The sequence below is a fragment of the Schistocerca gregaria genome, unplaced genomic scaffold (genome assembly GCF_023897955.1).
Source record: "Schistocerca gregaria isolate iqSchGreg1 unplaced genomic scaffold, iqSchGreg1.2 ptg000198l, whole genome shotgun sequence".
NCBI lineage: Eukaryota > Metazoa > Arthropoda > Insecta > Orthoptera > Acrididae > Schistocerca > Schistocerca gregaria.
The window spans coordinates 9,171,726-9,185,829 of NW_026061736.1; positions in this window are offsets into that span (position 1 = coordinate 9,171,726).

Consider the following 14,104-nt stretch of genomic DNA (forward strand, 5'->3'; position numbering starts at 1 on the left):
CCTCCTCTGATGCAAAATCTTAAGGTCGTTGCTCATGTCCAAGGCACAAAACAAGGGTAAAAATCAATAATCCATAACAGAAACTTGAATTGTACTACTTCTTATTGGCTATTACATCAACATAGAAGCTTCATCTGTGATCTACTATGGTTCTTTTAGTATCTGCGCATACCGCAGCACGCGACTTAGACTTGCAGACGATAAATATAACCGTTTCAGAGAGAGGAGCGGCTAATGTGGCGATCTCGCTTTAAGTCGATTCGATAACAAATGACGAAAACGGACGGATTTCTCAGGTTTATACTACATATGAACAATTTTCACATTCTCCCATGCAACGCGGCTGCTTGTCCCCATTTGATGCAAATTCTTAGGGTCCTAGCTCATGTCCAAGGCACCAAAGAAATGTAAAAAGTCAATAATCGATAACTAAAACTTGAATTGTACTACTTCTTACTGGCTATTACATCATCTTCGAAACTTCATCTGTGTTCTACTATGGTGCTTTCAGTGTCTCCGCATACCGCAGCATGCGACATAGCTTTGCAGATGATACATGTAACCGTTTCAGAGAGAAGAGCGGCCAATGTGACGATCTGGCTTCAAGTCGATTCGATAACAAACAACGAAAACGGACGGATTTCTCAGGTTTTTACTACATATGAACACTTTTCACATTCTCCCATGCAACGCGCCTGCTAGTGCTCTTTTCATGAAACATCGTAAGGTCCTAGCTCATGTCCATGCACCAAAGCCGACTAAAAAGTCAATAATCGATAACTAAAACTTGAATGGTATTACTTCTTACTGGCTTTTACATCAACTTAGAAGCTTCATCTGTGTTCTACTATGGTGCATTTAGCGTCTCCGCATACCGCAGCACGTACATAGCGTTGCAGACGATAAATGTAACCGTATCAGAGAGAAGAGCGGCCAATGTGACTATCTGGCTTTAAGTCCATTCGATAACAAATGCCAATAGCGGAAGGATTTCTCAGGTTGATACTACATATGAACACTTTTCACATTCTATCGTGCAACGCGGCTGCTAGTCCTCCTTTCATGCAAAATTTTAAGGTCCTAGCTCATGTGCAAAGCACGAAAGAAGGGTAAAAAGCCAATAATCGATAACTAAAACTTGAATTGTACTACTACTTACTGGCTATTACATCAACTTCGAAGCTTCAGCTGTGTTCTACTATGGTGTTTTTAGTGTCTCCGCATACCGCAGCACTCGACATTACTTTGCAGACGATAAATGTAACCGTTTCAGAGAGAAGAGCATCCAATGTGACGATCTGGCTTTAAGTTGATTCGATAACAAATGACGAAAACGGACGGATTTCATAGGTTTATACTACATATGAACACTTTTCACATTCTCCCTTGCTACGCGGCTGCTAGTCCTCCTTTGAAGCAAAATCTTAAGGTCCTGGCTCATGTCCGAGGCACCAAAGAAGGGTAAAAAGTCAATAATCGATAACTAAAACTTTAATTGTACTACTTCGTACTGGCTATTACATCAACTTAGAAGCTTCATCTGTGTACTACTATGGTGCTTTTAATGTCTAAGCATACCGCAGCACGCGACATAGCTTTGCAGTCGATAAAAGTAACCGTTACAGAGAGAAGACCGGCCAATTTGACGATCTGGCTTTAAGTCGATTCGATAACAAATGACGAAAAAGGACGGTTTTCTCAGGTTTTTACTACATATGAACACTTTTCACATTCTCCCATGCAACGCGGCTGCTAGTCTTCCTTTCATGCCAAATTTTAAGTTGCTAGCTCATGTCCAAGGCATCAAAGCCGGCTACAAAGTGAATAATCGATAACTAAAACCTTAATTTTAATACTCCTTACTGGCTATTACATCAACTTAGAAGCTTCATCTGTGTTCTACTATAGTGCTTTTAGTGTCTCCGCATACCGCTGCACGCCACGTAGCTTTGCAGACGATAAATGTAACCGTTTCAGAGAGAAGAGCGGCCAATGTGACGATCTGGCTTCAAGTCGATTCGATAACAATCAACGAAAACGGACGGATTTCTCAGGTTTTTACTACATATGAACACTTTCCACATTCTCCCATGCAACGCGCCTGCTAGTCCTCTTTTCATGAAAAATCTTAAGGTCCTAGCTCATGTCCAAGGCACCAAATCCAGCTAAAAAGTCAATAATCGATACCTAAAACTTGAATTGTACTACTTCTTACTGGCTATTGCATCAACTTAGACGCTTCATCTGTGTTCTACTATGGTGCTTTTAGTATCTACGCATACCGCAGCACTCGACATAGCTTTGCAGACGATAAATGTAACCGTTTCAGAGAGAAGAGCGGCTAATGTGACGATTTGGCTTTAAGTCGATTCGATAACAAATGACGAAAACGGGCGGATTTCTCAGGTTTATACTACATATGAACACTTTTCACAGTCTCCCTTTAAACTCGTCAGCTAGTCCTCCTTTGATGCAAAAACTTAAGGTCATAGGTCATGTCCAAGACACCAAAGAAGGGTAAAAAGTCAATAATCGATAACTAAAACTTGAATTGTACTACTTCTTACTGGCTATTACATCATCTTCGAAGATTCATCTGTGTTCTACTATTGTGTTTTTAGTGTCTCCGCATACCGCAGCACGCGACATAGTTTTGCAGACGATAAATGTAACCGTTTCAGAGAGAAGAGCGGCCAATATGACGATTTGGCTTAAAGTCTATTCGATAACAAATGCCAAAAGCGGACGGATTTCTCAGGTTTATACTACATATGAACTACCGTGCAACGCGGCTGCCTTTCCTCCATTCATGCAAAATCTAAAGGTCATAGCTCATGTCCAAGGCACCAAAGAAAGGTAAAAAGTCAATAATCGATAACTAAAACTTGAATTGTACTACTTCTTACTGGCTATTACATCATCTTCGAAGCTTCATCTGTGTTCTACTATGGTGCTTATAATGTCTCCGCATACCGCAGCACGCGACATAGCTTTGCAGACGATAAAAGTAACCGTTTCAGAGAGAAGAGCGACCAATGTGACGATCCGGCTTTAAGGCGATTCGATAACAAATGACGAAAACGGACGGATTTCTCAGGTTTCAACGGAATATGAACACTACTCACATTCTCCCATGCAACGCAGCTGCTAGTCCTCCTTTCATGCAAAATTTTAAGGTCCTACCTCATGTCCAAGGCACCAAAAAAAGGGTAAAAATTCTATAATCGATAACTAAAACTTGAATTGTACTACTTCTTACAGACTATTACATCATCTTAGAAGCTTCATCAGTGTTCTACTATGGTGCTTTCAGTGTCTCCGCATACCGCAGCATGCGACACAGCTTTGCAGACGATACATGTAACCGTTTCAGAGAGAAGAGCGGCCAATGTGACTATCTGGCTTTAAGTCCATTCGATAACAAATGCCAATAGCGGAAGGATTTCTCAGGTTGATACTACATATGAACACTTTTCACATTCTATCTCGCAACGCGGCTGCTAGTCCTCCTTTCATGCAAAATTTTAAGGTCCTAGCTCATGTGGAAAGCACCATAGAACTGTAAAAAGCCAATAATCGATAACTAAAACTTGAATTGTACTACTTCTTACTGGCTATTACATCAACTTCGAAGCTTCATCTGTGTTCTACTATGGTGCTTTTAATGTTTCCGCATACCGCAGCACGCGACATAGCTTTGCAGACGATAAAAGTAACCGTTACAGAGAGAAGAACGGCCAATTTGACGATTTCGCTTTAAGTCGATTCGATAACAAATGACGAAAACGGACGGATTTCTCAGGTTTTTACTACATATGAACACTTTCCACATTCTCCCATGCAACTCGGCTGCTAGTCCTCCTTTCATGTAGCATCGTAAGGTCCTAGCTCATGTCCAAGGCACCAAAGCCGGCTACAAAGTCAATAATCGATAACTAAAACCTGAATTTTACTACTTCTTACTGGCTATTACATCAACTTACAAGCTTCAGCTGTGTTCTACTATGGTGTTTTTAGTGTCTCCGCATACCGCAGCACTCGACATAGCTTTGCAGACGATAAATGTAACCGTTTCAGAGAGAAGAGTGGCCAATGTGACGATCTGGCTTTAAGTTGATTCGATAACAAATGATGAAAACGGACGGATTTCATAGGTTTATTCTACATATGAACACTTTTCACATTCTCCCTTGCTACGCGGCTGCTAGTCCTCCTTTGATGCAAAAGCTTAAGGTCCTGGCTCATGTAAAAGCCACCAAAAAAGGGTAGAAAGTCAATAATCGATAACTAAAACTTGAATTGTACTACTTCTTACTGGCTATTACATCAACTTAGAAGCTTCATCTGTGTTCTACTATGGTGCTTTTAATGTCTAAGCATACCGCAGCACGCGACATAGCTTTGCAGTCGATAAAAGTAACCGTTACAGAGAGAAGACCGGCCAATCTGACGATCTGGCTTTAAGTCGATTCGATAACAAATGACGAAAAAGGACGGTTTTCTCAAGTTTTTACTACATATGAACACTTTTCACATTCTCCCATGCAACGCGGCTGCTAGTCTTCCTTTCATGCAAAATTTTAAGGTCCTAGCTCATGTGCAATGCATCAAAGCCGGCTACAAAGTCAATAATCGATAACAAAATCATAATTTTACTACTTCTTACTGGCTATTACATCAACTTACAAGCTTCATCTGTGTTCTACTATAGTGCTTTTAGTGTCTCCGCATACCGCAGCACTCGACACAGCTTTGCAGACGATAAATGTAACCGTTTCAGAGAGAAGAGCGGCTAATGTGACGATCTGGCTTTAAGTCGATTCGATAACAAATGACGAAAACGGGCGGATTTCTCAGGTTTATACTACATATGAACACATTTCACATTCTCCCATGCAACGCGGCTGCTAGTCCTCCTCTGATGCAAATCTTAAGGTCCTTGCTCATGTCCAAGGCACCAAAGAAGGGTAAAAATCAATAATCCATAACTGAAACTTGAATTGTACTACTTCTTACTGGCTATTACATCAACATAGAAGCTTCATCTGTGTTCTACTATGGTTCTTTTAGTATCTCCGCATACCGCAGCACGCGACTTAGACTTGCAGACGATAAATGTAACCGTTTCAGAGAGAGGAGCGGCTAATGTGGTGATCTCGCTTTAAGTCGATTCGATAACAAATGACGAAAACGGACGGATTTCACAGATTTATACTATATATGAACACTTTTCACATTCTCCCATGCAACGCGGCTGCTAGTCCCCCTTTGATGCAAATTCTTAGGGTCCTAGCTCATGTCCAAGGCACCAAAGAAGGGTAAAAAGTCAATAATCCATAAATAAAAGTGGAATTTTACTACTTTATACTGGCTATTACATCAAATTAGAAGCTTCATCGGTGTTCTACTATGATGCTTCTAGTGTCTCCGCATACCGCAGCACGCGACATAGCTTTGCAGACGATAAATGTAACCGTTTCAGAGAGAAGAGCGGCTAATGTGACGATCTGGCTTTAAGTCGATTCGATAACAAATGACGAAAACGGGCGGATTTCTCAGGTTTATACTACATATGAACACTTTTCTCATTCTCCCGTGCAACGCGGCAGCTAGTCCTCATCTGATGCAAATCTTAAGGTCCTTGCTCATGTCCAAGGCACCAAAGAAGGGTAAAAATCAATCATCCATAACTGAAACTTGAATTGTACTACTTCTTACTGGCTATTACATCAACATAGAAGCTTCATCTGTGTTCTACTATGGTTCTTTTAGTATCTCCGCATTCCGCAGCACGCGACTTAGACTTGCAGACGATAAATGTAACCGTTTCAGAGAGAGGAGCGGCTAATGTGGCGATTTCGCTTTAAGTCGATTCGATAACAAATGACGAAAACGGACGGATTTCATAGGTTTATACTACATATGAACACTTTTCACATTCTCCCTTGCTACGCGGCTGCTAGTCCTCCTTTGATGCAAAATCTTAAGGTCCTGGCTCATATCCAAGGCATCAAAGGCGGCTACAAAGTCAATAATCGATAACTAAAACCTGAATTTTACTACTTCTTACTGGCTATTACATCAACTTACAAGCCTCATCTGTGTTCTACTATAGTGCTTTTAGTGTCTCCGCATACCGCAGCACTCGACACAGCTTTGCAGACGATAAATGTAACCGTTTCAGAGAGAAGAGCGGCTAATGTGACGATCTGGTTTTAAGTCGATTCGATAACAAATGACGAAAACGGGCAGATTTCTCAGGTTTATACTACATATGAACACTTTTCTCATTCTCCCGTGCAACGCGGCTGCTAGTCCTCATTTCATGCAAAATCTTAAGGTCCTAGCTCATGTCGAAGGCACCAAAGAAGGGTAAAAAGTCAATAATCGATAACTAAAACTTGAACTGTACTACTTCTTACTGGCTATTACATCAACTTCGAAGCTTCATCTGTGTTCTACTATGGTGCTTTTAATGTCTCCGCATACCGCAGCACGCGACATAGCTTTAGAGACGATAAATACAACCACTTCGGAGAGAAAAGCGGCCAATGTGACCATCTGGCTTTAAGTCGATTCGATAACAAATGACGAAAACGGAAGGATTTCTCAGTTTCAACTGAATATGAACAGTGTTCACATTCTCCAATGCAACGCGGCTGCTAGCCCTCCTTTCATGCAAAATTTTAAGGTCCTACCTCATGTCCAAGGCACCAAAGAAGGGTAAAAAGTCAATAATCGAGAACTAAAACTTGAATTGTACTACTTCTTACTGGCTATTACATCATCTAAGAAGCTTCATCAGTGTTCTACTATGGTGCTTTCAGTGTCTCCGCATACCGCAGCACGTGACATAGCTTTGCAGACGGTACATGTAACCGTTTCAGAGAGAAGGTCGGCCAATGTGACGATCTGGCTTCAAGTCGATTCGATAACAAACTACGAAAACGGACGGATTTCTCAGGTTTTTACTACATATGAACACTTTTCACATTCTACCATGCAACGCGCCTGCTAGTCCTCCTTTCATGAAAAATCGTAAGGTCCTAGCTCATGTCTAAGGCACCAAAGCAGGGTAAAAACCCAACAATTGATAACCAAAACTTGAATTGTACTACTTCTTACTGGCTATTACATCAACTTAGAAGCTTCATCTGTGTTCTACTATGGTGATTTTAATGTCTAAGCATACCGCAGCACGTGACATAGCTTTGCAGACGATAAAGGTAACCCTTACAGAGAGAAGAGCGTCCAATGTGACGATGTGGCATTAAGTCGATTCGATAAGAAATGACGAAAAAGGACGGTTTTCTCAGGTTTTTACTACATATGAACACCTTTCACATTCTCCCATGCAACGCGGCTGCTAGTCTTCCTTTCATGCAAAATTTTAAGGTCCTAGTTCATGTCCAAGGCACCAAAGCCGGCTACAAAGTCAATAATCGATTACTAAAACCTGAATTTTACTACTTCTTACTGGCTATTACATCAACTTACAAGCTTCATCAGTGTTCTACTATGGTTCTTTTAGTATCTCCGCATACCGCAGCACGCGACATAGGTTTGCAGACGACAAATGTAACCGTTTGAGACAGAAGTGCGGCAAATGTGACGATCTGGCTTTAGGTCGATACGATAACAATTGACGAAAACGGACGGATTTCTCAGGTTTTTACTACATATGAACACTTTCCACATTCTCCCTTGCATCGCGGCTGCTAGTCCTCCTTTCATGCAAAATCTTAAGGTCCTAGCCCATGTCAAAGGCACCAAAGAAGGGTATAAAAGTCAATAATCGATATCTAAAACTTGAATTGTACTACTTCTTACTGGCAATTACATCAACTTAGAAGCTTCATCTGTGTTCTACTATAGTGCTATTAGTGTCTCCGCATACCGCAGCACGCGACATAGCTTTGCAGACGATAAATACAACCGTTTTGGAGAGAAGAGCGGCCAATGTGACGATCTGGCTTTAAGTCGATTCGATAACAAATGACGAAAACGGACGGATTTCTCAGGTTTATACTACATATGAACACTTTTCACATTCTCCCTTGCAACGCGGCTGCTAGTCCTCCTTTGATCCAAAATCTTAAGGTCCTAGCTCATGTCCAAGGCACCAAAGGTGGGTAAAAAGTCAAAAATCGATAACTAAAACTTGAATTGTACTACTTCTTACTGGCTATTACATCAACTTAGAAGCTTCATCTGTGTTCTACTATTGTGCTTTTAGTGTCTCCGCATACCGCAGCACGCCACATAGCCTTGCAGACGATAAATGTAACCATTTCAGACAGAAGAGCGGCCAATGTGACGATCTGGCTTTAAGTCGATTCGATAACAAATGACGAAAACGGACGGATTTCTCAGGTTTTTACTACATATGAACACTTTTCACATTCTCCCGTGCAACGTGGCTGCTAGTCCTCCTTTGATTCAAAATCTTAAGGTCCTATCTCATGTCCAAGGCACAAAAGAAGGGTAAAAAGTCAATAATCCTTAATTAAAACTTGAATTATACTACTTCTTGCTGACTATTACATCAACTTAGAAGCTTCACCTGTGTTCTACTATAGTGCTTTTAGTGTCTCCGCATACAGCAGCACGCGACATAGTTCTGAAGACGATAAATGTAACCGTATCAGACAGAAGAGCGGCCAATGTGGCGATCTCGCTTTAAATCGATTCGATAACAAATGACGAAACGGACGGATTTCTCAGGTTTTTACTACATATCAACACTTTTCTTATTCTCCCGTGGAACGCGGCTGCTAGTCTTCCTTTCATGCAAAATCTTAAGTTCCTAGCTCACGTCAAAGGCACCAAAGAAGGGTAAAAAGTCAATAATCGATACCTAAAACTTGAATTGTACTACTTCTTACTGGCTATTACATCAACTTAGAAGCTTCATCTGTGTTCTACTATGGTGCGTTTAGTGTCTCGGCGTAACGCAGCACGCGACATAGCTTTGCAGACGATAAATACAACCGTTTCAGAGAGAAGAGCGGCCAATGTGGGATCTGGCTTTAAGTCGATTAGATAACAAATGACGAAAATAGACGCATTTCACAGGTTTTTACTACATATGAACACTTTTCAAATTCTTCTTTGAATCGCGGCTGCTACTCCTCCTTTCATGCAAAATCTTAAGGTCCTAGCTCATGTCCAAGGCACCAAAGATGGGTAAAAAGTCAATAATCGATAACTAAAACTTGAATTGTACTACTTCTTACTGGCTAATACATCAACTTAGAAGCTTCATCTGTGTTCTACTATGGTGCTTTTAGTGTCTAAGCATACCGCAGCACGCGACATAGCTTTGCAGACGATAAATGTAACCGTTTCAGAGAGAAGAGCGGCCAATGTGGGATCTGGCTTTAACTCTATTCGATAACAAATGACGAAAACGGTCGCATTTCTCAGGTTTATAATACATATGAACACTTTTCAAATTCTCCCTTGCAACGCGGCTGCTACTCCTCCTTTCATGCAAAGTCTTAAGGTCCCAGCTCATGTCCAAGGCACCAAAGCCGGCTACAAAGTCAATAATCGATAACTAAAACTTGAATGATACTACATCTTACAGGCTATTACAATTTAAAAGCTTCATCTGTGTCCTAGTATGGTGCTTTTAGTGTCTCCGCATACCGCAGCAGGCGACATAGCATTGCAGACGATAAATGTAACCGTTTCAGAGAGAAGAGCGGCCAATGTGACTATCTGGCTTTAAGTCCATTCGATAACAAATGCCAATAGCGGAAGGATTTCTCAGGTTGATACTACATATGAACACTTTTCACATTCTATCTCGCAACGCGGCTGCTAGTCCTCCTTTCATGCAAAATTTTAAGGTCCTAGCTCATGTGGAAAGCACCATAGAACTGTAAAAAGCCAATAATCGATAACTAAAACTTGAATTGTACTACTTCTTACTGGCTATTACATCAACTTCGAAGCTTCATCTGTGTTCTACTATGGTGCTTTTAATGTTTCCGCATACCGCAGCACGCGACATAGCTTTGCAGACGATAAAAGTAACCGTTACAGAGAGAAGAACGGCCAATTTGACGATTTCGCTTTAAGTCGATTCGATAACAAATGACGAAAACGGACGGATTTCTCAGGTTTTTACTACATATGAACACTTTCCACATTCTCCCATGCAACTCGGCTGCTAGTCCTCCTTTCATGTAGCATCGTAAGGTCCTAGCTCATGTCCAAGGCACCAAAGCCGGCTACAAAGTCAATAATCGATAACTAAAACCTGAATTTTACTACTTCTTACTGGCTATTACATCAACTTACAAGCTTCAGCTGTGTTCTACTATGGTGTTTTTAGTGTCTCCGCATACCGCAGCACTCGACATAGCTTTGCAGACGATAAATGTAACCGTTTCAGAGAGAAGAGTGGCCAATGTGACGATCTGGCTTTAAGTTGATTCGATAACAAATGATGAAAACGGACGGATTTCACAGGTTTATTCTACATATGAACACTTTTCACATTCTCCCTTGCTACGCGGCTGCTAGTCCTCCTTTGATGCAAAAGCTTAAGGTCCTGGCTCATGTAAAAGCCACCAAAAAAGGGTAGAAAGTCAATAATCGATAACTAAAACTTGAATTGTACTACTTCTTACTGGCTATTACATCAACTTAGAAGCTTCATCTGTGTTCTACTATGGTGCTTTTACTGTCTAAGCATACCGCAGCACGCGACATAGCTTTGCAGACGATAAAAGTAACCGTTACAGAGAGAAGACCGGCCAATCTGACGATCTGGCTTTAAGTCGATTCGATAACAAATGACGAAAAAGGACGGTTTTCTCAAGTTTTTACTACATATGAACACTTTTCACATTCTCCCATGCAACGCGGCTGCTAGTCTTCCTTTCATGCAAAATTTTAAGGTCCTAGCTCATGTGCAATGCATCAAAGCCGGCTACAAAGTCAATAATCGATAACAAAATCATAATTTTACTACTTCTTACTGGCTATTACATCAACTTACAAGCTTCATCTGTGTTCTACTATAGTGCTTTTAGTGTCTCCGCATACCGCAGCACTCGACACAGCTTTGCAGACGATAAATGTAACCGTTTCAGAGAGAAGAGCGGCTAATGTGACGATCTGGCTTTAAGTCGATTCGATAACAAATGACGAAAACGGGCGGATTTCTCAGGTTTATACTACATATGAACACATTTCACATTCTCCCATGCAACGCGGCTGCTAGTCCTCCTCTGATGCAAATCTTAAGGTCCTTGCTCATGTCCAAGGCACCAAAGAAGGGTAAAAATCAATAATCCATAACTGAAACTTGAATTGTACTACTTCTTACTGGCTATTACATCAACATAGAAGCTTCATCTGTGTTCTACTATGGTTCTTTTAGTATCTCCGCATACCGCAGCACGCGACTTAGACTTGCAGACGATAAATGTAACCGTTTCAGAGAGAGGAGCGGCTAATGTGGTGATCTCGCTTTAAGTCGATTCGATAACAAATGACGAAAACGGACGGATTTCACAGATTTATACTATATATGAACACTTTTCACATTCTCCCATGCAACGCGGCTGCTAGTCCCCCTTTGATGCAAATTCTTAGGGTCCTAGCTCATGTCCAAGGCACCAAAGAAGGGTAAAAAGTCAATAATCCATAAATAAAAGTGGAATTTTACTACTTTATACTGGCTATTACATCAAATTAGAAGCTTCATCGGTGTTCTACTATGATGCTTCTAGTGTCTCCGCATACCGCAGCACGCGACATAGCTTTGCAGACGATAAATGTAACCGTTTCAGAGAGAAGAGCGGCTAATGTGACGATCTGGCTTTAAGTCGATTCGATAACAAATGACGAAAACGGGCGGATTTCTCAGGTTTATACTACATATGAACACTTTTCTCATTCTCCCGTGCAACGCGGCAGCTAGTCCTCATCTGATGCAAATCTTAAGGTCCTTGCTCATGTCCAAGGCACCAAAGAAGGGTAAAAATCAATCATCCATAACTGAAACTTGAATTGTACTACTTCTTACTGGCTATTACATCAACATAGAAGCTTCATCTGTGTTCTACTATGGTTCTTTTAGTATCTCCGCATTCCGCAGCACGCGACTTAGACTTGCAGACGATAAATGTAACCGTTTCAGAGAGAGGAGCGGCTAATGTGGCGATTTCGCTTTAAGTCGATTCGATAACAAATGACGAAAACGGACGGATTTCATAGGTTTATACTACATATGAACACTTTTCACATTCTCCCTTGCTACGCGGCTGCTAGTCCTCCTTTGATGCAAAATCTTAAGGTCCTGGCTCATATCCAAGGCATCAAAGGCGGCTACAAAGTCAATAATCGATAACTAAAACCTGAATTTTACTACTTCTTACTGGCTATTACATCAACTTACAAGCCTCATCTGTGTTCTACTATAGTGCTTTTAGTGTCTCCGCATACCGCAGCACTCGACACAGCTTTGCAGACGATAAATGTAACCGTTTCAGAGAGAAGAGCGGCTAATGTGACGATCTGGTTTTAAGTCGATTCGATAACAAATGACGAAAACGGGCAGATTTCTCAGGTTTATACTACATATGAACACTTTTCTCATTCTCCCGTGCAACGCGGCTGCTAGTCCTCATTTCATGCAAAATCTTAAGGTCCTAGCTCATGTCGAAGGCACCAAAGAAGGGTAAAAAGTCAATAATCGATAACTAAAACTTGAACTGTACTACTTCTTACTGGCTATTACATCAACTTCGAAGCTTCATCTGTGTTCTACTATGGTGCTTTTAATGTCTCCGCATACCGCAGCACGCGACATAGCTTTAGAGACGATAAATACAACCACTTCGGAGAGAAAAGCGGCCAATGTGACCATCTGGCTTTAAGTCGATTCGATAACAAATGACGAAAACGGAAGGATTTCTCAGTTTCAACTGAATATGAACAGTGTTCACATTCTCCAATGCAACGCGGCTGCTAGCCCTCCTTTCATGCAAAATTTTAAGGTCCTACCTCATGTCCAAGGCACCAAAGAAGGGTAAAAAGTCAATAATCGAGAACTAAAACTTGAATTGTACTACTTCTTACTGGCCTTTACATCATCTAAGAAGCTTCATCAGTGTTCTACTATGGTGCTTTCAGTGTCTCCGCATACCGCAGCACGTGACATAGCTTTGCAGACGGTACATGTAACCGTTTCAGAGAGAAGGTCGGCCAATGTGACGATCTGGCTTCAAGTCGATTCGATAACAAACTACGAAAACGGACGGATTTCTCAGGTTTTTACTACATATGAACACTTTTCACATTCTACCATGCAACGCGCCTGCTAGTCCTCCTTTCATGAAAAATCGTAAGGTCCTAGCTCATGTCTAAGGCACCAAAGCAGGGTAAAAACCCAATAATTGATAACCAAAACTTGAATTGTACTACTTCTTACTGGCTATTACATCAACTTAGAAGCTTCATCTGTGTTCTACTATGGTGATTTTAATGTCTAAGCATACCGCAGCACGTGACATAGCTTTGCAGACGATAAAGGTAACCCTTACAGAGAGAAGAGCGTCCAATGTGACGATGTGGCATTAAGTCGATTCGATAAGAAATGACGAAAAAGGACGGTTTTCTCAGGTTTTTACTACATATGAACACCTTTCACATTCTCCCATGCAACGCGGCTGCTAGTCTTCCTTTCATGCAAAATTTTAAGGTCCTAGTTCATGTCCAAGGCACCAAAGCCGGCTACAAAGTCAATAATCGATTACTAAAACCTGAATTTTACTACTTCTTACTGGCTATTACATCAACTTACAAGCTTCATCAGTGTTCTACTATGGTTCTTTTAGTATCTCCGCATACCGCAGCACGCGACATAGGTTTGCAGACGACAAATGTAACCGTTTGAGACAGAAGTGCGGCAAATGTGACGATCTGGCTTTAGGTCGATACGATAACAATTGACGAAAACGGACGGATTTCTCAGGTTTTTACTACATATGAACACTTTCCACATTCTCCCTTGCATCGCGGCTGCTAGTCCTCCTTTCATGCAAAATCTTAAGGTCCTAGCCCATGTCAAAGGCACCAAAGAAGG